Genomic DNA, 26,716 nt, shown 5'->3' with positions numbered 1-26,716 from the left:
CTGATGGCCGAAAGCGAGGAGGAGCTGAGGAGCCTTCTAATCAAGGTGAAAGAAGAAAGCGCAAAAGCCGGGTTGCAGCTAAACGTCAAAAAAACCAAGATTATGGCAACAAGAATGATTGACAACTGGAAAATAGAGGGAGAAACCGTGGAGGCCGTGACAGACTTTGTATTTCTAGGTGCAAAGATTACTGCAGATGCAGACTGTGGCCAGGAAATCAGAAGACGCTTACTTCTTGGGAGGAGAGCAATGTCCAGTCTCGATAAAATAGTGAAGAGTAGAGACATCAGACTGGCAACAAAGATCCGCCTAGTCAAAGCCATGGTATTCCCTGTAGTCACCTACGGATGTGAGAGCTGGACCTTAGGGAAGGCTGAGCAAAGGAAGATCGATGCTTTTGAGCTGTGGTGTTGGAGGAAAGTGCTGAGAGTGCCTTGGACTGCGAGAAGATCCAACCAGTCCATCCTCCAGGAAATAAAGCCCGACTGCTCACTGGAGGGAAAGATACTAGAGACAAAGTTGAAGTACTTTGGCCACATCATGAGGAGACAGGAAAGCCTAGAGAAGACAATTATGCTGGGGAAAGTGGAAGGCAAAAGGAAGAGGGGCCGACCAAGGGCAAGATGGATGGATGGCATCCTTGAAGTGACTGGACTGACCTTGAGGGAGCTGGGGGTGGTAACGGCCGACAGGGAGCTCTGGCGTAGGCTGGTCCATGAGGTCACGAAGAGTCGGAGACGACTGAACGAATGAACAACAACAACAGATGCAAAGGTCAGGAGTGCTTACTGTCAGCTTTGGCTGATATACCAGCTGTGCCCCTTCCTAGATTTGGAGGACTTGAAGGTGGCAGTGCATGCACTGGTAACCTCAAAGTTGGACTTCTGCAATGCACTCTACGTTGGGCTACCCTTGTACCAAGTTTGGAAACTCCAGCTGCTTCAAAATATGGCAGCCAGATTGGTTATGGGAACATCCAGGATTTAAAATATTACATCCAGATAGGGCCACCTGGTGGCACAGCTGGTTAAACTGCTGAGCCACTGAACTTGCTGACTGAAAGGTCGGCAGATCAAATCTGGGGAGTGGGATGAGCTCCTGCTATTAGCCCCAACTTCTGCCAGCCTAGAAGTTTGAAAACATGCAAATATGACTAGATCAATAGTTACCACTTCTGCAAAAAGGGAATGGCATTCCATGCAGTTATGCTGGCTATATGACCTTGGAGGCGCCTATGGACAACACCGGCTCTTCAGCTTAGAAATGGAGATGAGTACCACATCCCAGAGTCAGATACGACAAGACTTAATATCAGGGGAAACCTTTATCTTTATCTTACCATACCCGTGTTACAGTCACTCCCTATATTTATGTACAGTTGTCTGTCTTGTCAGTATATAACGGCATTGAATGTTTGCCGTATGTGTTCTGTGATCTGCTCTGAGTCCCCTTTGGGGTGAGAAGGGCAGACTATAAATACTGTAAATACATGCCTGCATCTTTAGCAATGCTATCTGCCCCTTGACCCTGAGATCTGGTGCATGCCATGTGCACCCAAAGCGACTCTCATTTACTTTGGAATCAGCACCCCTTTGTACACTTTGAAAGAAAAAAAGTCTTCACTTTTGACAGAAGAGCAGCAAGGAGGGGTGCAATTCTTGCCCCTGGGGGCAGACACTGAGAAGGCCCTACCTCATATTAATACAAAATATTCCTGTGAAGGTAGTAGTACCCAGAGTGTATCTAGACCAGTGGTTCTCAACCTGTGGGTCCCCAGGTGCTTTGACCTACAACTCCCAGAATTCCCAGCCAGTTTACCAGCTGTTATGATTTCTGGGAGTTGAAGGCCAAAACGGCTGGAGTACCACAGGTTGAGAACCAGTGATCTAGACAGTAGAATTAGTGCGGTTTAACACCACTGGCAACAAAGATCCGCCTAGTCAAAGCCATGGTATTCCCTGTAGTAACCTACGGATGTGAGAGCTGGACCTTAGGGAAGGCTGAGCGAAGGAAGATAGATGCTTTTGAACTGTGGTGTTGGAGGAAAGTTCTGAGAGTGCCTTGGACTGCGAGAAGATCCAACCAGTCCATCCTCCAGGAAATAAAGCCCGACTGCTCATTGGAGGGAAGGATACTAGAGACAAAGTTGAAGTACTTTGGCCACATCATGAGGAGATAGCAAAGCCTAGAAAAGACAATTATGCTGGGGAAAGTGGAAGGTAAAAGGAAGAGGGGCCAACCAAGGGCAAGATGGATGGATGGCATCCTTGAAGTGACTGGACTGACCTTGAAGGAGCTGGGGGTGGTGACAGCCGACAGGGAGCTCTGGCGTGGGCTGGTCCATGAGGTCACGAAGAGTCAGAGACGACTGAACAAATGAACAACAACAACACCACTTAAACTGCACGAGCCTCGAGGCCATGTGTACCTTTCAGCCGACCATTTTAGGATACTTCTACAATACAGAATGAATGCAGTTTGACACCACTTTAACTGCCAAGGCTCAATGCTATGAAAACCCTGAGGATCTCAAGGCTCAGACAGGCTTATATAATGTCTATCAGGCTGGATTGAAGCCATACAGGATTTTATAGGTCTTAAGCAAAACTTTGAGTCGTGCCCAGAAACAATTGTGTCCAGCCCTCAGTGTTGGTTCCCAGTCCCTGGAGAATCCAGACTGATGTCTTCCTTAAAGGCTCTAGCTCAGGCATGGTAAAACTTTGCCCCTCCAGATGTTTTGGACTTCAACTCCCACCATTCCTAACAGCCTCAGGCCCCTTACTTTCCCCCCTCAACCGCTTAAGCGGCTGAGGGGGGAAAGAAAGGGGCCTGAGGCTGTTAGGAATGGTGGGAGTTGAAGTCCAAAACACTTGGCGAGCCAAAGATTGACCATGCCTGCTCTAGCTGTGCCCTACCCCATTCCTCAGCCTTGTCACCTGAAAACTAACAAGGAGAGGAATTTTTGGTGTTATGGGCTGAATGCTGATTGGACATAAGATTTGGGATATCCTTCCATGTCCTTCATAAACCTGCTTCGGAAGAAAAACAGAATGCAAAGTATTCCGGTATTATTTGCAATCAATAATCCAGGATAACACAAAGGCTTCCCTTTGCATGCTGTGCATTGGCCCATCCTATAGTCAGTGTTTCTGCTGTTCTGTATGTGGAGGTGCTTTCACCCTAAGCCTTACCATATGTATCTGCCTTCAAGTCGCCTGTAAAATGATGGTGACCCCATAAATTTATCAGGGTTTCCTTAGGTAAAGAATACTCTGGAGTGCGTTTGCTAGCTTCTTTCTCTAATAGATAACCTACAGCATCTGATATTCATGGACGACTTCCCATCCAAGTACTGACAAGGGCTGACACTGCTTATCTTCCAAGATCAGCTAGGATCTAGTGTCATATGTTTCTGTACATTCCCTAGAATAGTGCTATATTCTGTTTTGCACTACCTAAGCCACTAGATGGCACTACTGTCACACATAATGGATGTTGTTTTGGTAGTTTTCTTGTCCTTCCTGGATGTTAAAGATACAGGGTATTTAAAACTATGACCTTAGTCGAAGGCTTTCATGGCCAGAATCACTGGGTTGTTGTAGGTTTATTGGGCTGTATGGCCATGTTCTAGAAGCATTCTCTCCTGACATTTCACCTGCATCTATGACAGGCATCCATAGTCTGTATCCGATCCACGATGGCTATCAAGATCGCCCCCAAGCGCAGACTCCAAGGAAGAAAGACAAGGCGCAAAATGAACACCCAAGCCCTTCAGGAGCCCTCCAGGCGAGCCCATCTCCAAACAGCACTCAAGGACCATCTACCCACAGTACACCCCGAAAATGTTGAGGAACATTGGAACAAACTGAAGACCTCCATCATCCAAGCCTGCGAAGAATCTATTGGATACCAAGCCAAGAAACATCAAGACTGGTTTGACGAAAATGACATCGAGATCCAACAGCTAATCGACAAGAAAAGGAAAGCCTTCCAAACATGGCAGAGAGACATCAACTGTGCTGCTAAGAAAAAGATCTATGCCAGTGCAAAAGCTGAGGTCCAAAGAAGGACAAGAGAACTCAAGAACATCTGGTGGACAAAGAAGGCTGAAGAAATCCAACACCTGGCAGATACCCATAATGCTCAAGGATTTTTCAAAGCCACAAAGGTCATCTATGGGCCAAGAAACCATGGCATACAGCCTCTACGCTCATCAGACGGAACCAAACTCCTGAAGGACCAAAAGTCAATTGCACTACGTTGGAAAGAACACTACCAAAGCCTCCTAAACCGCAGCTCCAGTGTGGCCGAAGAGGTCCTCTCACAAATCCCGCAACAACAAACCAGGGATGAGCTTGCAGCACTGCCTAGTTTGGAAGAAGTCAGCAATGCCATCAGCCAACAAAAGAACAACAAAGCCAGCGGACCGGATAGGATCCCTGCTGAAATCTTTAAAGAGGGAGGACCTGCGCTGACACACCAACTCCACCAGCTCATAGAAAAAGTGTGGGTGACCGAGAAAATCCCAGCAGACTTCAAGGATGCCACCATCATCACCCTCTTCAAAAAAGGGGAAAGAACAGACTGCGGAAACTATCGAGGTATCTCCCTTCTAACCTCCGCTGGGAAAATCCTCGCAAGAATCCTTGCAAACCGCCTTCTGCCCCTCTCAGAAGACACCCTCCCAGAATCCCAGAACGGCTTCCGCCCCTCCAGAGGAACTGTGGACATGATCTTCACTGCACGACAGCTCCAAGAAAAATGCAGGGAACAAAACCAACCTCTGTACATGGCATTCATCGACCTTGCAAAGGCATTCGACACAGTGAATCGCAGCGCTCTCTGGACCATCCTCCAAAAAATCGGGTGCCCAAGCAAATTTGTGAACATCCTGCGGCTCCTCCACGATGACATGATGGCAACAGTCTTGGACAACAATGGCTCCCAAAGTGACCCATTTAAGGTGGAATCGGGTGTCAAACAGGGATGTGTTATTGCCCCAACTTTATTCTCCATCTTCATCGCCATGATACTTCACCTTGTTGATGGGAAGCTTCCCACCGGAGTGGAAATCATCTATCGGACAGACGGCAAGCTATTTAACCTCAGCAGACTGAAAGCCAAAACCAAGGTCACAACAACATCTGTTATAGAACTCCAGTATGCTGATGACAATGTCGTCTGTGCGCATTCAGAAGAAGATCTACAAGCCACTCTCAACACCTTTGCAGAAGCATACACAAAGCTTGGCCTGTCACTGAACATCGAGAAAACCAAAGTGCTATTCCAGCAGTCACCAGCCGTCCCCTCTCCAATGCCAGAGATACAGCTTAATGGTGTAACATTAGAAAATGTCGACCATTTCCGCTACCTTGGCAGCCACCTCTCCACCAAAGTCAACATCGACGCCGAAATACAACACCGCCTGAGCTCTGCAAGTGCAGCATTTTCCCGAATGAAGCAGAGAGTGTTTGAGGACCGGGACATCCGTAGGGATACCAAGGTGCTTGTCTATAAAGCTATTGTCCTCCCAACCCTGCTATATGCCTGTGAGACATGGACTGTCTACAGACGTCACATGCAGCTCCTGGAACGACTCCATCAGCGCTGCCTCCGGAAAATCCTGCAAATCTCCTGGGAAGACAAGCGGACAAACGTCAGCGTGCTGGAGGAAGCAAAGACCACCAGCATTGAAGCGATGGTCCTCCAACACCAACTCCGCTGGACAGGCCACGTTGTCCGGATGCCTGACCACCGTCTCCCAAAGCAGTTGCTCTACTCCGAACTCAAGAACGGAAAACGGAATGTTGGTGGACAGGAAAAGAGATTTAAAGATGGGCTCAAAGCCAACCTTAAAAACTCTGGCATAGACACTGAGAACTGGGAGGCCCTGGCCCTTGAGCGCTCCAGCTGGAGGTCAGCTGTGACCAGCAGTGCTGCAGAATTCGAGGAGGCACGAGTGGAGGGTGAAAGAGAGAAACGTGCCAGGAGGAAGGCGCGTCAAGCCAACCCCGACCGGGACCGCCTTCCACCTGGAAACCAATGCCCTCACTGCGGAAGAAGATGCAGAGCAAGAATAGGGCTCCACAGCCACATGCGGACCCACAAGGAAACCCATGATGGAAGACCATCTTACTCGTCCAACGAGGGATCGCCTAAGTAAGTAAGTAAGTAAGTCTGTATGGCAGTCTGTTGACCTCACAACCTCTGAGGAAAATAATTTCAGACTATACAAAGCTTTAGTAAAGGTAAAGGTTTCCCTTGACATCAAGTCTAGTCATGTCCGACTGGCCGGTGGTGGTGGTGGTGGTGGTGGTGGTGGTGTTCATCTCCATTTCTAAGCCGAAGAGCTGGCGTTGTCCATAGACACCTTCAAGGTCATGTGGCCAGCATGATTGCATGGAGAGCCGTTACCTTCCTGCCAAGGTGGTACCTATTGTTCTTCTTACATTTGCATATTTTTGAACTGCTAGGTTGCAGATGCTGGGCCTAACAGCAGGAGCTCATCTTGCTCCCCGGATTCGAACCGGCAACCTTTTGGTCAGCAAGTTCAGCAGCTCAGCTGATTTGACCTGCTGCACCACCAGGGGGTCCGATATATAAAGATTTACATTCTGTATAATGATAATGCAATTGTAATTTATTAATGCAATATTCTTAATTATTTTTAAATCTCTAACTAGGGCACTTTAACATGGACTCTTTCTCTTCTTTGGGTTTTTTATTCTGTCTCTAGTTTCCCTTCTATATTTTAAAAATAACTTGGAGAACCATAGGGTGTCTCCCTTTCTCTACCTTCCAGTAGTTACAAACCTTGTAGAAATGGCAGTTTTCAAAGACTATAGATGAGATGTAGATTTTTTTAGCAAAGCTTGAGCAAGGGAAAATACTTTTTTGGATTATAACTCCCAGAATCCTTCAGCCAGCACAGATTCTGTCTGCTGCTGGATCCTGCGAATTGTAGTTGGGGATGGGCAAGGAGTGTGTGTGTTTCTATTCTCTAGGGAAACTGAATAGGAGCTGTTATGGTGTTCATATCATTATGCTGTAGAAAATAATTTCCTGCTGATTTTGTTGAGGGTTTTGATGCTGAATAGGGAGGAGCACAATTGTTTATACTGGCCCAAAATATGGATGTATCCTGCAACTTTTTAAAACACAGGACACGACCCATGGACTCCATGCATTATCTGGCCAACACAGAGTTTGCTCATCCCCAAACCAAATCATTTGGTCCATGTAGCTGAGCCCTAGAACTCCAGGAGACTCCCATGGAAATCCACTAAATGACTTCGATCCAGTCACGCTCTCTTAGCCACAGAGGAAAGTAATGACAAATCTCTCCTGAAGACATTTTTCAAAGAAAGCCTTGCAAAAGGATTTCCATAAATCAGAGTTGAAGGGATGTTATCATCGTGTGCTTTCAAGCCATTTCCAGCTTATAGTTTTCTTGGCAAGATATGTTCAGAGGGTGGTTTTTCTTTGCCTTCTTCCAAGGCTGAGTGTGTGATTTGTCCTAGTGGGTTTCATGGCCAAATGGGGATTTGAACTCTGGTCTCCAAAGTTATTGTTGTTATTATTATTATTAGATATGCAACAAGATTAATACACAGCAAACAAAATCACTATGTTGGCTTTTGTATTCGATCACACTTCGGACACTTCCCAAGTGCCAAGGACTGTGTGATGTATCGGCGAATAATGAGTGCAGATCTGAGCACCTTTTGCAGCTGACAGATGGTCATTTTGATAGCACCAATTGTTTTTAAGTGCAGGCCAAGGTCTTTAGGTACTGATTCCAGTGTGCCAATCACCACTGGGACCACCTTTACCGGCTGGTGCCAGAGTATTTGCAGTTCGATCTTTAAATCTTCACATTGTGTAAGCTTTTCCACTTGCTTCTTGTCAATTCTATTGTCGCCATACTTTTTTTTTCCACGATCGTGAGGTCAGGAGTATTGTGCTTATTATTATTTAATACATAACAAGATTAGTACACAGCAAACAAGATCACTATGCTGGCTTTTGTATTTGATCACACGTTGGGCACTTTCCAAGTGTCTAGGACTGTGTGATGTATTCGCGAATAATGTGTGCAGATCCGAGTAGGGTGACCTTTTGCAGCTGGCGGGTGGTAATTTTGTCAGCGGTGATTGCTTTTAAGTGCAGGCCAAGGTCTTTAGGCACTGCACCCAGTGTGCCAATCACCACTGGGACCACCTTTACTCGCTTGTGCCAGAGTCTTTGCAGTTCTATCTTTAAATCCTCATATCATGTAAGCTTTTCTATTTTTCCCTTTTTTCCATTTTCCATTGTTGTTGTTGTTGTTGTTGTTGTTGTTGTTATATTTATGTATACTCTGCTTTATCTCTCCCGAAGGAGACTCAAAGCAGCTTAACATAAAAGCATTAGCATACAATTTAAAATAAACAAATATGCAAAATATTAAAACAGAGTTAAATATACCATAAGTAAATATAAGTTGGGTTGTTGTAGGTTTTTCCGGGCTATATGGCTATGTTCTGGAGGCAATTTTTCTCCTGACGTTTCGCCTGCATCTAAATATAAGTTGTAGTCCAATGTTCAAATCACTACATTATCCAGGTATTTTATTATTATTTATTATTTCACAGTTTTGTATACCAAGCTTCTCAACCTCGTTGAGGGACTCAGCCCGGTTTACAGCCATAAAAACATATACATTCATTAAAATATCATATATCACAAATTACAAAATGACACAAAAACAGGTATTTGTTTTCAGAGGATACTTTGTTTGGTTTTGCTTTAAAAAAAACACTTCTAATTTTCTCTCAAGTTTTTAAAACTCAGAAACTTTGTTTGAAGGGGGAAATTAAATACCACTGTGTATTGCTTGGTTTTTGTCTTGTATAATTTCATTGGATTTTGTGAAAGATGAAAACAGATTATGACCTTTAAAAAAAACAACAGAACTCGATCTACTTTCTGTCTGCCTTGTTATGAGAGTTATTTTGCAGTGCTGATTCAAACAGAAATACCCTGTAAAGGACAATTTCCATATGTATATCCAAACAAAGTGAGTTTTTGTTTGAAGTGAACCTCTGAACACTTTGTCTGGAATTCCTCTGGGCAATGGCTTGCAAGTTGCAGGACAGATCTGGGAAAGTGGCCATGGGCCATCCGTTCTCATGGGGAAGTTCAGTAGAGGAAGTCAAGGGGATGTGGCCCTCGGCCTCAAAAAAGCTGCCCACCCCGGATTTAGTTCTACAATTTAAATATATAATCAGTGGCAGATGGAAATACAAACTATAGAAAGAGCTATTGTACCCCTGGACATTTTTCACATACCAAAAAGTAAAGAGCTTGAACAACAAATTAAAGAGATCACCTTTCTACTTTGCCCACAGCTCAAGATGAGGACATTTCCAACCACATTACCTTTCACTTAGGAAATCAACAACAGCCATGAAAGATGATCGAGAGATCAGCACGTAACCCACACTGTTCATCAGATTTCCCTTTATATTATTTCCTGCCTGGAGAATTTGTGGTGGCAAAGCTTCCACATTGTGAATGGAAGTGCAGTGCATGGGAACATGTTGCATTCACAGCAACTTGCCCATCAAGGCTGCATCACGGGCGTACAATCTCAGCTTTTCCATCTACATTCAGGTTGTTGTAACCTGCTGGTGTGCTCACATCACCAGAGCAAACTGTAAGAGCGATTGTTCCATAGGTTCCATACAGGAAGGAACAGCTTGCTCCATTCACATCCCACCACAGATACTGGAGCTTTCAAGAAAATAATAATATGTATCTGTGGGTACTACTTGCTGCAGCTATATGTCACCTCCAGTATCAGAAGTGTTGTTTTCACTGTATACAGGCTGGACCTCCACCTGTATGCAGGCTTGATTTTTGTGGATTTGATTATGTGAAGATTTGATTAAAAGGCTCATGAAATCCTCCAGTGCGACTTTATGGTCAGATTTCATAGATGGTGACCATAGATTCATTCTGAAGATTCCTAGAGAGTTGTTGTTGTTGTTGTTGTTACTGGCAGTGGTGCAGCAGGTTAAACTTCTGAGCTGCTGAACTTGCTGACCGAAATTGCCTCATCTTCTGCCAACCTAGCAGTTCGAAAACATGCAAATGTGAATAGATCAATAGGTACCACTTTTATGGGAAGGTAACAGTGCTTCATGCAGTCATGCTGGCCTTATGACCTTGGAGGTGTCCATGGACAATGCCATATCTTCAGCTTAGAAATGGAGATTTTTTTTTGTTGTGTCAGGAGTGACTTGAGAAACTGCAAGTCGCTTCTGATGTGAGAGAATTGGCTGTCTGCAAGGACATTGCCCAGGGGATGCCCGGATGTTTTTTGATGTTTTATCATCCTTGTGGGAGGCTTCTCTCATGTCCCGCATGATGAGCTGGAGCTGATAGAAGGAACTCATCCGCGCTCTCCCCGGATTCGAACCTGCGACCTGTCGGTCTTCAGTCCTGTCAGTACAGGGGTTTGAAATGGAGGTGAGTGCCACCCTCGAGAGTCGGACATAACTAGACTTAATGTCAGAGTAAACCTTTACTTTTACCTATTATTATTTTGATGTTTATTTATATCCTGCTTTTCTTCTCCACAAGGAAACTCAAACTGATGTACATTAAAAGCATTTAAAAACAACCACATGTATAGACTACTGCAATGTGCTGTACATGGGGTTGCCTTTGAAGACTGTTCAGAAACTTCAAATGTTCCAGCAGGCGACAGCCAGGTTGTTAACTGGAGCAGCGCTCAGGGAGCACACAACTCCTCTGTTGTGCCAACTCCACTGGCTGCTAGCTTGCTACCAGACACAATTCAAAATGCTGGCTTTAGCCTATAAAGCCCTAAATGGTTCCAGCCCAGCTTACCTGTCCGAACGTATCTCTCCCTATGAACCATCTAGAAATTTAAGATCGTCCAGGGAGGCCCTGCTCTCGATCCCAACTTCTTTGCAGAGGCGTCTGGTGGGCAAAAGAGACAGGGCCTTCTCAGTGGTGGCCCCTCAGCTATGGAACTCCCTCTCTAGGGATATTAGATTGGCTCCCTCCCTCCTGACCTTCCAAAAAAAAGTAAAAAAAAGTAAAAACCTGGCTTTTTGAACAAGCCTTTGGAAATGCAGTGCAATAGATAATCACGGAAACATGGAACAGCTTAGACAATGCTACTAGAAAATGAGATTAGCAGGAAGACCTTGGTTAGTATATGTTTTAAGAGTTTGTGTATGGATTTTATGATGTTGTTTTAAATGTTTTAATTGTATATTGTGGATTGTTATGGCATCGAATTGCTGCCAACTTGTAAGCCACCTTGATTCGCCTTCAGGTTGAGAAAGGTGGGATAGAAATATCTGAAATCTATATAAATAAAAATGTAATGTTCGTTTGTGGTATTCATAGAACACAAAAACCCCTGGGGCAATTGACACCAAATTTGGACACAAGACACCTAACAACCCAATGTATGTTCTCCACTAAAAAAACCCCACAAAAACAAAAAGCAGAAAGGACTTCTGAACTACATGTTCAGAAAGGAGAAACTGCATTGCCCACAGAGACCCATTGCCACGCTCTCTCCTCCTAGCAAGGAAACAGCTGGCCGACCGTTAAAGCATGAGGAGCCAGGCATGCGTGCATGGCCACACACACACACACAAGTGAGAATGGGCATCATGGGAGTGGAGGTAGAGGCTTGCACGAGGAAGGCTGGTGGGTGGGGGAGGGACTTTAGGAGCCTACCCACTGTCCTACTTCACTTACTCTTCTTCCTCACCATCACTGCTTTAGGAGTGAGGAAGAAGAGGAGGAGGACAGTGGATGGGCTCCTAAGTCCCTCCTTTGCCAGCAGAAGCAGCAGCCTTTTCCTCTTAGCTGCCCCTCCCTTTCATCGCCTCCTCTTCCTCAAAGATGCCCCGGTGGAAGCAGGAGGGAGGGAGGAGGGGAGAGAGACTGTTGCCTTCTTCACTCTTCCTTGCCTCCCTCCCTTCACTGGAGGAAGGAGGAAAGAAAGAAAGAAAGAGGCAGAAACAAGTTTTATTTTTGAATTCTCCCATTCCTCTGCGTCCTGCTCCCTTCTTCCTCCTCCAACTCCTTCTTTCTTTCCTCCCTCTCCTTCGAGAGGGAGGGAAGGTTGGCCACAACAAAGCGTGGTGTGTACAGTTAGTAATTAATAAAAGTAGAGCAGTCAATCCTTTCTTTTCAGGATAGGCTTCAGCACTCTGGATAGCTCCTTTAATTTTCACACTAAAACAGTGGTTCTCAACCTGTAGGTCCCCAGATGTTTTAGCCTTCACCTTCCATGAAATCCTAACAGCTGGTAAACTGGCTGGGATTTCTGGGAGTTGTAGGCCAACACACCTGGGGACCCACAGGTTGAGAACCACTGCACTAAAACTTCATAATGGATTCAGGACTCCATCAGTTGTCACTAGTCATAGAATCATAGAATCATAGAATCAAAGAGTTGGAAGAGACCTCGTGGGCCATCCAGTCCAACCCCCTGCCAAGAAGCAGGAATATTGCATTCAAATCACCCCTGACAAATGGCCATCCAGCCTCTGCTTAAAAGCTTCCAAAGAAGGAGCCTCCACCACACTCCGGGGCAGAGAGTTCCACTGCTGAACGGCTCTCACAGTCAGGAAGTTTTTCCTAATGTTTAGATGGAATCTCCTCTCTTGTAGTTTGAAGCCATTGTTCCGCGTCCTAGTCTCCAAGGAAGCAGAAAACAAGCTTGCTCCCTCCTCCCTGTGGCTTCCTCTCACATATTTATACATGGCTATCATATCTCCTCTCAGCCTTCTCTTCTTCAGGCTAAACATGCCCAGTTCCTTGAGCCGCTCCTCATAGGGCTTGCTCTCCAGACCCTTGATCATTTTAGTCGCCCTCCTCTGGACACATTCCAGCTTGTCAATATCTCTCTTGAATTGTGGTGCCCAGAATTGGACACAATATTCCAGATGTGGTCTAACCAAAGCAGAATAGAGGGGTAGCATTACTTCCTTAGATCTAGACACTATGCTCCTATTGATGCAGGCCAAAATCCCATTGGCTTTTTTTGCCGCCACATCACATTGTTGGCTCATGTTTAACTTGTTGTCCACGAGGACTCCAAGATCTTTTTCACACGTACTACTCTCGAGCCAGGCGTCCCCCATTCTGTATCTTTGCATTTCGTTTTTTCTGCCAAAGTGGAGTATCTTGCATTTGTCACTGTTGAACTTCATTTTGTTAGTTTTGGCCCATCTCTCTAATCTGTCAAGATCGTTTTGAATTCTGCTCCTGTCCTCTGGACTATTGGCTATCCCTCCCAATTTGGTGTCGTCTGCAAACTTGATGATCATGCCTTCTAGCCCTTCATCTAAGTCGTTAATAAAGATGTTGAACAGGACCGGGCCCAGGACGGAACCCTGCGGCACTCCACTTGTCACTTCTTTCCAAGATGAAGAGGAAGCATTAGTGAGCACTCTCTGTGTTCGTCCACTTAACCAATTACAGATCCACCTCACCGTAGTTTTGCCTAGCCCACATTGGACTAGTTTCCTTGCCAGAAGGTCATGGGGGACCTTGTCGAAGGCCTTACTGAAATCCAGGTACGCTACATCCACGGCATTCCCCGCATCTACCCAGCTTGTAGCTCTATCGAAGAAAGAGATCAGATTAGTCTGGCATGACTTGTTTTTGATAAATCCATGTTGACTATTAGCGATGACTGCATTTATTTCTAAGTGTTTGCAGACCGCTTCCTTAACAATCTTTTCCAGAATCTTGCCCGGTATCGACGTGAGGCTGACCGGACGGTAGTTGTTTGGGTCGTCCTTTTTTCCCTTCTTGAAGATTGGGACCACATTGGCCCTCCTCCAATCTGCTGGAACTTCTCCCGTTCTCCAAGAACTCTCAAAGATGGTTGCCAATGGTTCCGAAATGACTTCCGCTAGTTCCTTCAGTACTCTTGGGTGTAGTTGATCTGGCCCTGGGGACTTGAACTCATTAAGAGCGGCCAGGTATTCCTGGACGACTTCTTTCCCAAAGAAAGTCAAGATACCAGGAGACACCAATGTTTTTTTAAAAAATACAGATCCTTTGAACCTGTTTGCTCAGAGAATCTGAAAAAAGAGAAAGGAAAGGATGCCATACGACAAAGGAAAACAAAACAGGATTGTTTTCTATTTGCCATTTACTCCGGGGCACAGTACCTGAGAGTGCCTTGGACCTCCAGAAGATCCAACCAGTCCATACTTCAGGAAATAAAACCTGACTGCTCATTGGAGGGAAGGATAATAGAGGCCAAGATGAAGTACTTTGGCCACATCATGAGAAGAAAGGAAAGCTTAGAGAAGACAATGATGCTGGGGAAAATAGAAGGAAAAAGGAAGAGGGGCCGACCAAGGGCAAGATGGATGGATGGAATCCTTGAAGTGACTGGCTTGACCTTGAAGGAGCTGGGGGTGGTGACAGCTGACAGGAGCTCTGGCGTGGGTTGGTCCATGAGGTCACAAAGAATCGGAAACGACTGAACGAATGAACAACAACAACAACCATGGCACAGAACAGCAGGGAGGGAAAAGTAACACTATTTACTTTCTCCTTGGGGTGGCACAAAGATAGAAAAGGCTCAGTGTTGCCAAGGATGCCCCAAGATACTTGCAGCCTAAGGTAAAGTACAAGATGTCACCATTCAATTACTATGCAGAAATCAAAGAGATAGGCCAATTGACTGTAAATGCCAACACTGGGTGGCTAAATAGTGCTGGGGAGATGTTACTTTTGAGACTACTATAACTCCCCAGGAAGTATGGCTATTGTGGCTAGTTGGAGAAATTATTGGAGTCGCAGTCCAAAATAGTCACTTCTCCTAGTTCTGCCTCTGAAGACAACAGGCTAGCTTGGGAACAAGGTGTATGGCAGACTCTGTTCCATACATGATTCTGACCACCAAAAGAGGACAGCCTCTTCCTCTCATTCAGCATTGACTACCTGGGGAAGGACTATCTTCTGCCTGGCTCCTCTCACTATGGAACTCAGATCAGGCGCGGAAAGGTTGGAGATCTCTTGCTATGTTATTCTGGAAGGAGAGATAGCAGGATTGGTGAGTGGTTGAGAAAGCACTCCAAAAGAGAAAGTGAAGAACTTGTGCAACAAGTCTTGGCAAGCTAGTATCATAGCTATGGTTGGACTGTGGTCTCCAGTTGCTAACACCAACCTGCTTTGTTCCTTTCTTTGGCCCTTTATTAAGACACATAGAATCATAGACTTGGAAGAGACCACATGGGCTATCTAGGTCCAACCCCGTGCCATGAAGGAAAAGCACAATCAAAGCTCCAAGAGAGGTTAAAGAGGAGAGGCTGATGGGAGGAGGGAAGATGAAATGGAGGAAAGGAAAAGAGAGAGAAGGAGGGAGGGAGACAGGAAGCAGCTCTCACTTCTATCTTCTCTGAACAGAAAAGTATCAGCCAGATGTTCTCTCTCTCTCTTACACACACACACACACTTACTTCACAATTTTGCTTCCTACATTTAAATGTATACTTTATAAGGAACTCAAAACGTGTTTGTTGTGTTTTTACCCTTCTTTCTACATGTACATTTTGACTTGGCCCTAACCCATAACCTAGGAAACCTGTCCCATAGAGGCCTATGGTACTTATTATGAAGAAGACATCTAGGCAGCAGTTTGTAGCTTTGCTAGTGTGTAAATTCAATTGGACACAGCTGTAGTTACTTTCCAAATGCACAGGGATAGTGGTGTGCTGGTGTACATTCCACACATGTACTTCAGGCGATGCAGTCTTTGCTTGTGAACTGACATCTGGGTATTGTTTGCTGATGTTACATTCCCCTAGACTTCCATATGATGCTGATATGATGTCTTGCCATCAAACTTAAGATACAATCTAGGAACAAATGGCAATATGTTAGTTACCTTGTTGTGGAAATTACCCCACAAATGAAGAGCTTGAATACCTTTTTGCCTGCAATTGAAGCAAAAGATGTGACACAACACCCATTATAATCAGCAGGATCATTTTAATGTCTTTCTTTTTCCTGCGAGGAATCTAGATTGGACCCCATGTAAAAGTATGGTCAGGAGCATAGAATAGGCATGGTTCTATTGCTACTCACAGCTAGAACTTGTAACGTTACATTGTGGACTACAGCTTCTAGAAACACCAGGTGAACATGATCAAGGGCTGGGTTGGTTGGGAGATGCTGAGAATTGTAGTCCAAAAAGGTGACCCTCCTAAGTCCTGCTTATATCTGGAGCTTGCGGATAATATCATTACAAGGAATTGTGCAGAAAGCAGAATACCATAACAACCTCAAAAGCAATGCTGGAGTTATCTAAACTATTTCTACAGCCCATTCGTTGTAATAGCCAGGTGCTGAAATCACTGTTGTAGATCATATCCAGATGGTTTGGGAATCGGGACATGGAGAGCTTGGAGGAGTTTAGTAAGGCTGTCTGTGTCTGCAGTTTCTTTGTTGGAGAAAGTCTATATCCAGAACAGACAGCTCAATTGGGAAAGTAGCTAGTGGGGAGGAAGGCTTATATGTGCACACATGAACACTTGTGTACAAAGAGACAGAAAGAAAGAAAGAAAGAAAGAAAGAAAGAAAGAAAGAAAGAAAGGGGAAGTTGGAGTCGGGGAGCATTAAAGGACGCAATTACCACTGGCAACTGGCTTGACGAAAAAAGGAAAGTTTGGGAATCTTGTTTATTCTTCCATAACTGTCTAACTGCAGCTTGATATACAGGAGGAGGAGGAAAAGATCAGTTTCTGGTAAACATTCTTGCTTGCTAATATCTGCACATCAACTGTTGCTAAGGCACAAGACAAAATGGTCTGGTTCAAGATTGGGAAAGGCATACGGCAAGGTTGTATACTCTCACCCAACCTATTCAACTTGTATGCAGAACACATCATGCGATGTGCGGGGCTAGACGAATGCAAGGCTGGAGTTAAAATTGCTGGAAGAAATATTAACAACCTTATATATGCGGATGATACCACTATGATGGCCAAAAGCAAGGAGGAGCTGAGGAGCCTTCTAATCAAGGCGAAAGAAGAAAGAGCAAAAGCTGGGTTGCAGTTAAACAGAAAAAACCCAAGCCCTTCAGAACCTAGGTGGCTCTTTGATTGATGTCTGTTGGTTTAACTAATTTGAACATCATTCCTAGCAATCAGCACCTCCCCTTAGACCAGTGGTTCTCAATATGTGGGTCTCAGATGTTTTGTGTGTACATGGAGAGAAAATATATATCTGACTATCTTCACGTTGAAAATTGCTTCTGGATGTAAGCTTCCCCATCATGCAGTTGTGTTCTGTTCTTATTCAGATCAGAATGTAGCTTGCTGTTATGTGGTTTGATGTAGATAACACCAGTACATATTTAGGGCTTTAGCCACATGAATTTGCATGGATTATAACTGAAGTTTATCAGTATGATTCTCAAAACTGGAAGATCTCCTCCAGACACGTGCAGCAGGTTTTGATTTGTGACCTTCTGCTTAAAGGCTAAAGCACCAATGCCAAAGTGCAAACAAAGATAAGAAAATTGGCATGTTTTGCTTCCAAGACTCAGGCTTCAATTTTATGCATACTTAAATGAGCTAAAGCTCCTTTTAGAATCTATGTGGATGTAATCTTTCAGTACATGTGCACAGAATTACATTGCATGGATGATTTTCAAACCTTTAGTGAGCAATTTGCTGGGCTTGCATTACCATTTATCCATTCTGCAGCAGTGGATGTAAACCTCTAACATGGTTACAGGAACAGGATTTGTTTAGACTTTTTATTTACATTTTCAGGCTCCAACATAATTGTCGAAAGAATGTGTCTTTATAAAAGAATAGAAGTGTATAAATTTGCTAGACTTGGATCACCATATATTTACAGCACAGTCCTCCTAATGTCTACTTAAAAACACTTAGGAGTGAAGGTTGTTAAAAATGTGTTAATATGAAAGAAGAAAGAAATAAAAAATTAACTGATATCATAATACATACAGTTATGGAAATTATTTTGATTTGAAAAGCTTATGCAGTGAGTCTGGCCTCTTCCTCCAGGTTTTGGAGTTCTTATTAGCAAGATGACCAAAGATTAAGAGTTATTCAGTTGTGTTGTCCTCCATGAAGGCCCTCACTGTTTACGCCTAGTTAAGCCCTTTTTAGTTAGAGGGAGTCATATTTTATGTATAGTTTCTGGGGGTCAGTCTAGACAGCCTCTTTGCATTTGAAGCTTCCATCACCCTGCTCCTGTAAGAATCCCCTCGGGGTGGAGCCTCTGGTAAGGCACCTCTGGTTCTTGGAAGAGTCAGCCTTTTTTTTTGACTGGAAGGTGAAGAGAGAGGATGTCGAAAGGTCTACAAATAGCACTGTCCAGTCGGTGCTGTACGAGCTGTATTCAAGTCCAGTGAGAGTTAAATATTGAGACCATCTTAGAGGCAGTTGGGGAGCCCCTGGTGGCACAGTGGGTTAAACCGCTAAGCTGCCGAACTTGCTTATTGAAAGGTCGCAGGTTCAAATCTGGGGAGCAGGATGAGCTCCCACTGTTAGCCCCATCTTCTACCAACCTAGAAATCCGAAAACATGCAAATGTGAATAGATCAATAGGTACCATTCTGGTGGGAAGCTAACGGCGCACCCTGCAGTCATGCCAGCCACATGACCTTGGAGGTGTCTACGGACAATGCCGGCTCTTCGGCTTAGAAATGGAGATGAGCACCTTCCCCCAGAATTAGACACGACTGGACTTAATCTCAGAGGAAAACCTTTACCTTTTACCTAGAGGCAGTTGAGAAGAAATAAAGATTCAAGAGCCTCAGTTCAGCCAGAACTGTCTATCTCTCAAAGATTTTACCTCTCCACATAAAGAATTTGTAGTGAGACTCAGGAGGAGATAAAGTCTAAAATTCTTGTCAGTTAATAAATTCTTGTTTGATTCAACTATATAGTTTCCAATCTCTTCCTTGTGCAGCCAGTTCACCTTAAGATAGCATGGGGGACAGAATAAGTTGTATTTGTTGTTGTTGTTGTTGTTGACTGCCATCAAGTCAACTTTAACATATGATGACCCTATGAACAAGCGACCTCCAAGTCAGTCTTTGTTCAGGCCTTGCAACTCAGGGCAATTGTAACCTTCCTGACTGGGTTCATCTATCTGGAATCTGGCCTTCCTACTGCCTTCCACTCTACCAAGTACTGTCATCTTTTGAAGTGAGCCCTTGTTTGGTTCCTAGCGGGAGGTCAGGATTGATTTGCTCTAGGATCCAATTATTTGTCTTCTTAGTGTCTACAGAATCTGTCATATCTTCTCCAGCACCACTTTTCAAATGAGTTGCTTACCTTCCAATCAGCTTCCTTCACTGTCCAGTTTTCACAGCCATATATAGAAATGGGAAATAAGATGGCACGAACCATCTTAACGTTAGTATTCAATTATATATGTTTTCACTTCAGGATCTTTTCTAGTTTGCCCTTCTAAGGCCTGGTATTCTGATTTCTTTGCAGTTTCCATTCTGATTAATGACTGAGCCAAAGTATGGAAAATTTTGAACTATTTCCAGTGATATGGAAAGAGTTAATTTGAATTAGTGACATTTTTTTTAATTAGCCTCGGGTTTTGCAGCTTGGAATACATACAAAGGCTAGGAAACAGGCTGCAGGAGAGAATTTCCCTCCATTACTAACCTGTCTTCGCAGTTCTCATAACTAATGTAGGGAATATTCCAGAATCTATGTCCAGAATCTATGTCCAGAATCTAAATCGATTAACCCAAGGACTGAACTATTTGTTTACCTATGCACTTTATGGCACTGATGCGTATTCAGTCATTTTAGATTCACAGTTATTACTGTGTTACTCAGTTTTAATTAGTATGATTTTACATAATGTTTTATGTATTTTGATAGTAAATTAATTTTATTATTGTCTTATTGCTATGTACTTGCTGTATTTTATGTTTGTTGTACCATTGAGTGCTTTAGTGAGCTGTCCTGAATCTCTTTGGAAGATGGTGGGATACAAATAATAATAATAATAATAATAATAATAATAATTATTATTATTATTATTATTATTTCCAAGATGTGGATTATTTAATCTGTAGATACAGATTAAAAACCAATTTAGATTATATTTAATAAAGGATATACCTGTGTTTTAATTTATATTCCTGAATACCCTGATCTTGCCTAATTTCAGAAGCAAAGCAGGACCAAGTCTGATTACAACATGGAATGGATTGCTCCAGAGAATATGAGATGCTATAGGTTTTATTCAGAGGAAGGTAACGGCAAACCACTTCTATATAAATCTTGCGAAACAAAACAAAACCCTCTTGCCATATGTCAGAGTGAACTTGAGAGCATGTAACAACAGCTATAATTTTGTGATTACTTTTTCTTTATAGTAACCGTAAAGCTTTTTAAAAAAACATGTATTTTTCAATTTTTCGTCAATATGAATATTCTTATATGTAACATGATGAGGAACCCCGAATGAAACTGAACGAATAGTGCATGTTCCAATGATAGAACTGCTTTGGAAAATTTTCTGGTTAGATCAGAATTACAGCTTAAGAATAAAGAAATCCTTTAAAATCCTTTAAATATGAGAAGTGGCCTTATACAGAAATGTCATCAACTAAACAGTTAGCAGAACTTTAAGTGAAGTAGTAGTTTGTTCCACAAAGTTCAAAAAGGATGTTCCTTGCTTGGCAGGAAAATATTGCAACACTATTAATGGGATTTACTTCCAGATAAGAAAGCATAATATTTTTGCACATGCAAGTCTCACACATGCTACACAATATAATCTCTGTTTGGCAAAAAACAGCATGAAGTCATTACATTACAGGAATTCACACTTCTTCACATATGTTTGTTATGCTTTTTGCAGTGCATCACTGTACCGGGTTTTTTTTTTGACCAAAACTATCTGATAAGTTTTCTATAATGAGGAATAGTAGTAATCCCTCAGGATATATTAATAAGAGTGATGCAATTTATTCCTGCTAAGCAAAGAAAAATCTTTCCAGTGAAGAAAAAGAATAATAGAATTCAGTTGGCAAAAAAAAACCAAAAAAAAAAACTACTTTGGAAGTTGTGTTAGTAACATAAAGGATAAAGACGCATTATGTGTTTTCATCAGCAACATCCTAAATAATATTTTTGGATGAGAGTTCAATTGTTTTCAATAAAAACCACACATTTATATGTAGTATTTAGAACTGGTTTCTATCATTTCTTTCACTTTCTCATGTAGGAAAGGTTTCTTAGAGCAACAAAATTAAATTAGCTGATAAAAAGGTACTACAAAAATACTAACTGCAGTGTATAAAAATAAAATAAGTGTTATTGAATTACACTTAGATTTATCCTGTTTTGGGAATTGCCAAGTCCAGTGGAGCCTTGGTTAACATTTGAAGGGCCGACGAGAAACTGCAGTGATTTCAATTATAATGATTAGTTTTGCGGCTCCTTTTCATTGTTTCAATTTCTCACAGATCAAACATAATTCTTCAGATAGGGCATGCCTGATATCTGTTCTTTCACTATGAGTAGTATTAGGAGCATCGGTGGCGCAATGGATTAAACCCTTGTGACAGCTGAACTGCTGACCTGAAGGTCAGCAGTTCAGATCCAGGGAGCGGGGTGAGCTCTTGTCTGTCAGCTTCAGATTCCCACGTGGGGACATGAGAGTCACCTCCCACAAGATAGTAACACATCCTAATGTCCCTGGGCAACGTCTCTGCAGACAGCCAATTCTCTCACACCAGAAACGACTTGCAGTTTTCTCAAGTCGCTCCTGACATGAAAAAAAAAAGTCAGATGCTGCCACATCAGGGCTATAAGGTGGGTTTAACAACTGTGCCCACCCAAGTTTTTCAGTCTCAACACTGACTGATAGGCAACATCAAAATATCTTGTTTCTGCCAGTGTGGAAGAACACAATGCAGGCAAACTTGAAGTTTCTTAAGAGTTACCACATATTAATAGTGGTCAAATACAAGACACGCAGGCTAAATCTGGCCCACCACATTCTTTTATGTGACCTACAAGGCTCTCAATGCCAGAGCAACATAGTTACATTTATACAGTCTTACAGTTACAAACAGTCCTTTGAAGACAACGCTAAGTCTGATGTGGACCTCGGTGAAAATGAATTTGATATTCCTGACCTATATGGTATCCAGAGAGACCCAAGAAGAAAAAAACAGCCCCTTCCAGATCTGTTACAATTACCCATTCCTCAGAAAAACCATGGAGATCATTTTCACTGAAAGATTTGCCAGGTAAAGTGCCGTACCATTAACACTGAGAAATTTATGTTTTCCCTGATAAATAAGAAATGGGCTGGAAAGGATTTGGTGCATGAAAGGTGGTACAGAAATGTTAAATCATTGTGATAGTTCTCTAGCAGAAATGTTGTGAAACAGATTTATTGAAAAGATGTCTGAGATTAATCGAAACTGCAGATAAAGACACTAATACTCACATGTTATGCTAGATCAGGGGTCCACAAACTTTTAAACGAAGGGCCAGGTCCCGGTCCCTCAAACTGTTAGAGGGCCAGATTATAATTTGAAAAGGCATAAATGAATTCCTATGCACACTGCACATATCTTATTTGTAGTGCAAAAAAACCCCACTTAAAAACAATACAATTAAAATGAAGAACAATTTTAACAAATATAAGCTTATTAGTATTTCAATGAATAGTGTGGGCCTGTTTTTGGCTGATGAGATAGGGTTGTTATTGTTGCTGTTGTGTGCTTTCAAGTCATTTCAGACTTAGGTTGACCCTGAGCGAGGGCTGAGGAAATGACCTTGGAGGGTCGTATCTGGCCCCTGGGCCTAAGTTTGAGGACCCCTGTGCTAGATCTTTGCAATAATTATTTAATAGACTGGGTCCAGGCTGGGTCATATTTGGAGAACATGAATCTACCCTTATTATAAAACCAACCTCTAAGACAGTGTTTCTCAACCTGGGGGTTGAGACCCCTGGGGGGTTAGAGGGGTTGCCAAAGATTATTGGAAAACACAGTGTTTTCTGTTGATCATGGGGGTTCTGTGTGGGAAGTTTGGCCCAATTCTATCATTGATGGGGTTCAGAATGCTCTTTGATTGTAGGTGAACTATAAATCCAAGAAACTACAATGCCCAAATGCCAAGGTCTATTTTCCTCAAATTCCACCAGTGTCCACATTTGGGCATATTGAACATTTGTGCCAAGTTTGCTCCAGGTCCATCATTGTTTGAGTCCACAGTGCTCTCTGGATGTAGATGAACTACAACTCTAAAACTAAAGGTCAATGCCCTCCAAACCCTTCCAGTATTTTCTGTTAGTCATGAGAGTTCTGTGTGCCAAGTTTGGTTCAATTCCAAAGTTCAGAATGTTCTTTGATGGTAGATGAACTATAAATCCCAGCAACTACAACTTCCAAATGACAAAATAAATCTCCCCCAACCCCACCAGTATTCAAATTTGGGCGTATCGGGTATTTTGCCAAATTTGGTCCTGTGAATGAAAATATGTCCTGCACAGGGCCGTAGCCAGAAAAAAATTTCGGGGAGGGTTGACAATTTAGGGGGTGTGTGTGAAAATTTGGGGGGGGGGGTTGAAAATTTCAGGGAGGGTTGAAAAATGTTTGGGGGTGGGTGGGGTTGAAACCTGCCTCCTAGCTCACACTGAAGCAAAGAGCACAGCAGGGGGCAGAGCAACCTTCCATAGCCTGCAGCTCCACCCCTGTCAACCACCTCCACCAAGTCTGGCCTCCTTAATGAGAGAATTCAACACACACACCCAACTTGGTTGCTTCACTACATCGGCTATTGCTGCAAGTAATGACAGTGTGAATAAATTGTCAATATTTGCTTGAGATAGTGCTTGCAGTTCTGGAGGGACTCTTAATTTTTTGCATCTCATAGACTTAGCATGGGGATTTGTTTAACCAGTTAAAATTCATGAGTAAACCAGTTTTTTAAAAAAATCTGAAACATTTTGGGGGGGGGGGCTGAACCCCTAAAACCACCCCCTCGCCACAGGCCTGGTTCTGCATATCAGATATTTACATTACGATTCATAACAGTAGCAAAATGATAATTATGAAGTATCAATGAAAATAATTTTATGTTTGGCGGTCACCGAGTTGCAGCAGTAGGAAGGTTGCCAATTACTGCTCTAAGATGAGCTTATATATTGGTGATAAGGGAGCAGGTTCCCTTTAGGACTGATTTTCACTATCAGAACTCCCTCTGAATCCCAGAAGACAGTTGCCATAATTTTTCCTACTGAAGTTATAGCTTTACATTTCTTTTTCATTGGAGAATTTACATGATGCCACTCCATTGATTGCCTCGTCTTCTCTGGTTCAAAACAGAGTAACTGTGTTTCTTCTCTTGTCATGATTCTTGAAAGAAATTTGCTTCCACCATTCTCATATTGGGCCAAGAGCTCACTGCATATGGATTTTTGCATTTCCTTGTGTGCATTTGTATATTTTGCTTCCCCAATGCCCAGCTGGAGTGGCATTTCTTTAACAGTTATGTGTCTATCAGTCTTAATAATGTCATTCATGTGTTCCACATTGTCAGTTGTTTGTGCGGTGTGTGGTCTGCTGCTCCATGGAGCATTCCCCTTTTCGCAAGATAACTTGTGCACCCAGTGATTCAAAGTTCTGTGATCAACAATGTAACCTCCATATACCTTCTACAGTCTCTTATGAATGTTTCCCACTGTCCCATTTTCACAAATCAGTATCTCGGTTATTGCACGTTGCTTCTGATGGTTATCAAGAGCAGCAGCCATCTTGGAGGAAGGCTACGACAACACACAATGCCATATGTGGGAGCGGATTGAAGGAAGGAAACTTCTGTGCTCTCAGCAAATAGCAACAATGTAGAAGAAAAATTAATTAAAGAAAATGTTATGCATTATCTTTGGAGTGACCCTCAAAGATAAATAAATAATGGAAGTGGCTACACAAACTATTTGAAAGGTGATTTTTTACCCTTGGAGTCTTGGAGCAGAAACCATTCATAGTTGGAGGAAAATTCTGAGAGTGCCTTGGACCACGAGAAGATCAAACCAGTCCATACTCCAGGAAATAAAGCTGAACTGCTCACTGGAGGGAAGGATATTGGAGGCAAAAATGAAGTACTTTGGCCACATAATGAGAAGGCAGGAAATTTTGGAGAAGATAATGATGCTGGGGAAAATGGAAGGGAAAAGGAAGAGGGGCCAACCAAGGGCAAAATGGATGGATGGTATCCTTGAAGTCACTTGCTTGACCTTTAAAGAGTGAAGTACTTTGGCCACATAATGAGAAGACAGGAAAGCTTGGAGAAGATAATGACGCTGCAGGAAATGGAAGGAAAAAGCAAGAGGGACCGACCAGGGTCAAGATGGATGGATGGTATCCTTCGTGACTGGCTTGATGTTGAAGGAGCTGGGGGTGGCAACGGTTGACAGGGAGCTTTGGTGTGGGATGGTCCATGAAGTTACAAAGAGTTGGAAGCAACTGAACAAATAAACAACAACAAAAAGCACCCTTACAGCAGTTTGAGGAGCCTGAAAGAGTTAAGGAAACACTCTGTTATATGCAGCTCACTCAAGGTTACAGTCCAAAACAACTGTGAAAGAGCAAACATAATGGAATTTATTTCTAAAATAAACATCCCTACATGTTTACAACAAATACCAAATAGACAATATACAAAAGTGGAAGGAACAACAATGCTAAATAGCTGGAGGACCTTACATTATTCTCTGTATTAAGATTCTCCACCAAATGTTTTAGAAATGCACACAAAAGTCCCCTGTGATGAAATAGGAGGCTCTTTCATTTACAAATACGATTGAAAATCAACTTTGAATATATTGTTGAAGGCTTTCATGGCTGGAATCACTGGATTGTTGTAGGTTTTTCGGGCTGTATGGCCATGTTCTAGAAGCATTCTCTCCTGATGTTTCACCTGCATCTATGGCAGGCATCCTCAGAGGTTGTGAGGTTTTTGAATACATGTGGAGTGATTCAATCTTCAGGCAGATGTTAACAGAAAAAAGTGCTATTGAGTTCAGTGAGATATTTTCCTTGTGTTTTGTTATGTGATGTAGGACAACTGAAAGGCATCTGAAAAAACTAGAAACACTCCCAAGTCAACTCACTGCAGTGTGTCACATACAATTTTCCAGCTTATCCAGGGAACCGATCAGTGGTACAGTGATAAAATTTGAAATTCAGGTGCTTATTGTGGCAGTCCTCCAAAGCCACACTGCCAAGTGCAGTCCAGAAATGTATGAGAGCTGGGATGATCAATTTTTAATCTTGATTTTTTGTGAAGCCAATGGATTTTAATTGTGAAGCTAATTTACAACCAGGGTAGCTTTGCAAGTCATAATCGTACATTGTTGTTGGGGAAGTTCATTGCATATCCCATCCCCAATTACAATGAAGATTTCAACAAAGCTCAAGGGGGACAGGAAAACATGTGGGGATTGATAATCAGAAAATGCTGGTGTTCCAGCCCTCAGATTCCTGGCTCCACTATGCCATCGGAACTGGCTGCAATGGAAGCTGCAGGAAAGCCCAGACAAGAGGACGCTTCATCTGCTTTGTTGTCCAGGCATCCAGCTGGCGCACATGACTGACCAGATCAACCCTGCTGCTCCTTAGATTTGCAGAGGC

The sequence above is a fragment of the Anolis sagrei genome, chromosome 3, assembly GCF_037176765.1.
Source record: "Anolis sagrei isolate rAnoSag1 chromosome 3, rAnoSag1.mat, whole genome shotgun sequence".
NCBI classification, from domain to species: Eukaryota; Metazoa; Chordata; class Lepidosauria; order Squamata; family Dactyloidae; genus Anolis; species Anolis sagrei.
Note: the sequence above shows the minus strand (reverse complement) of the source record.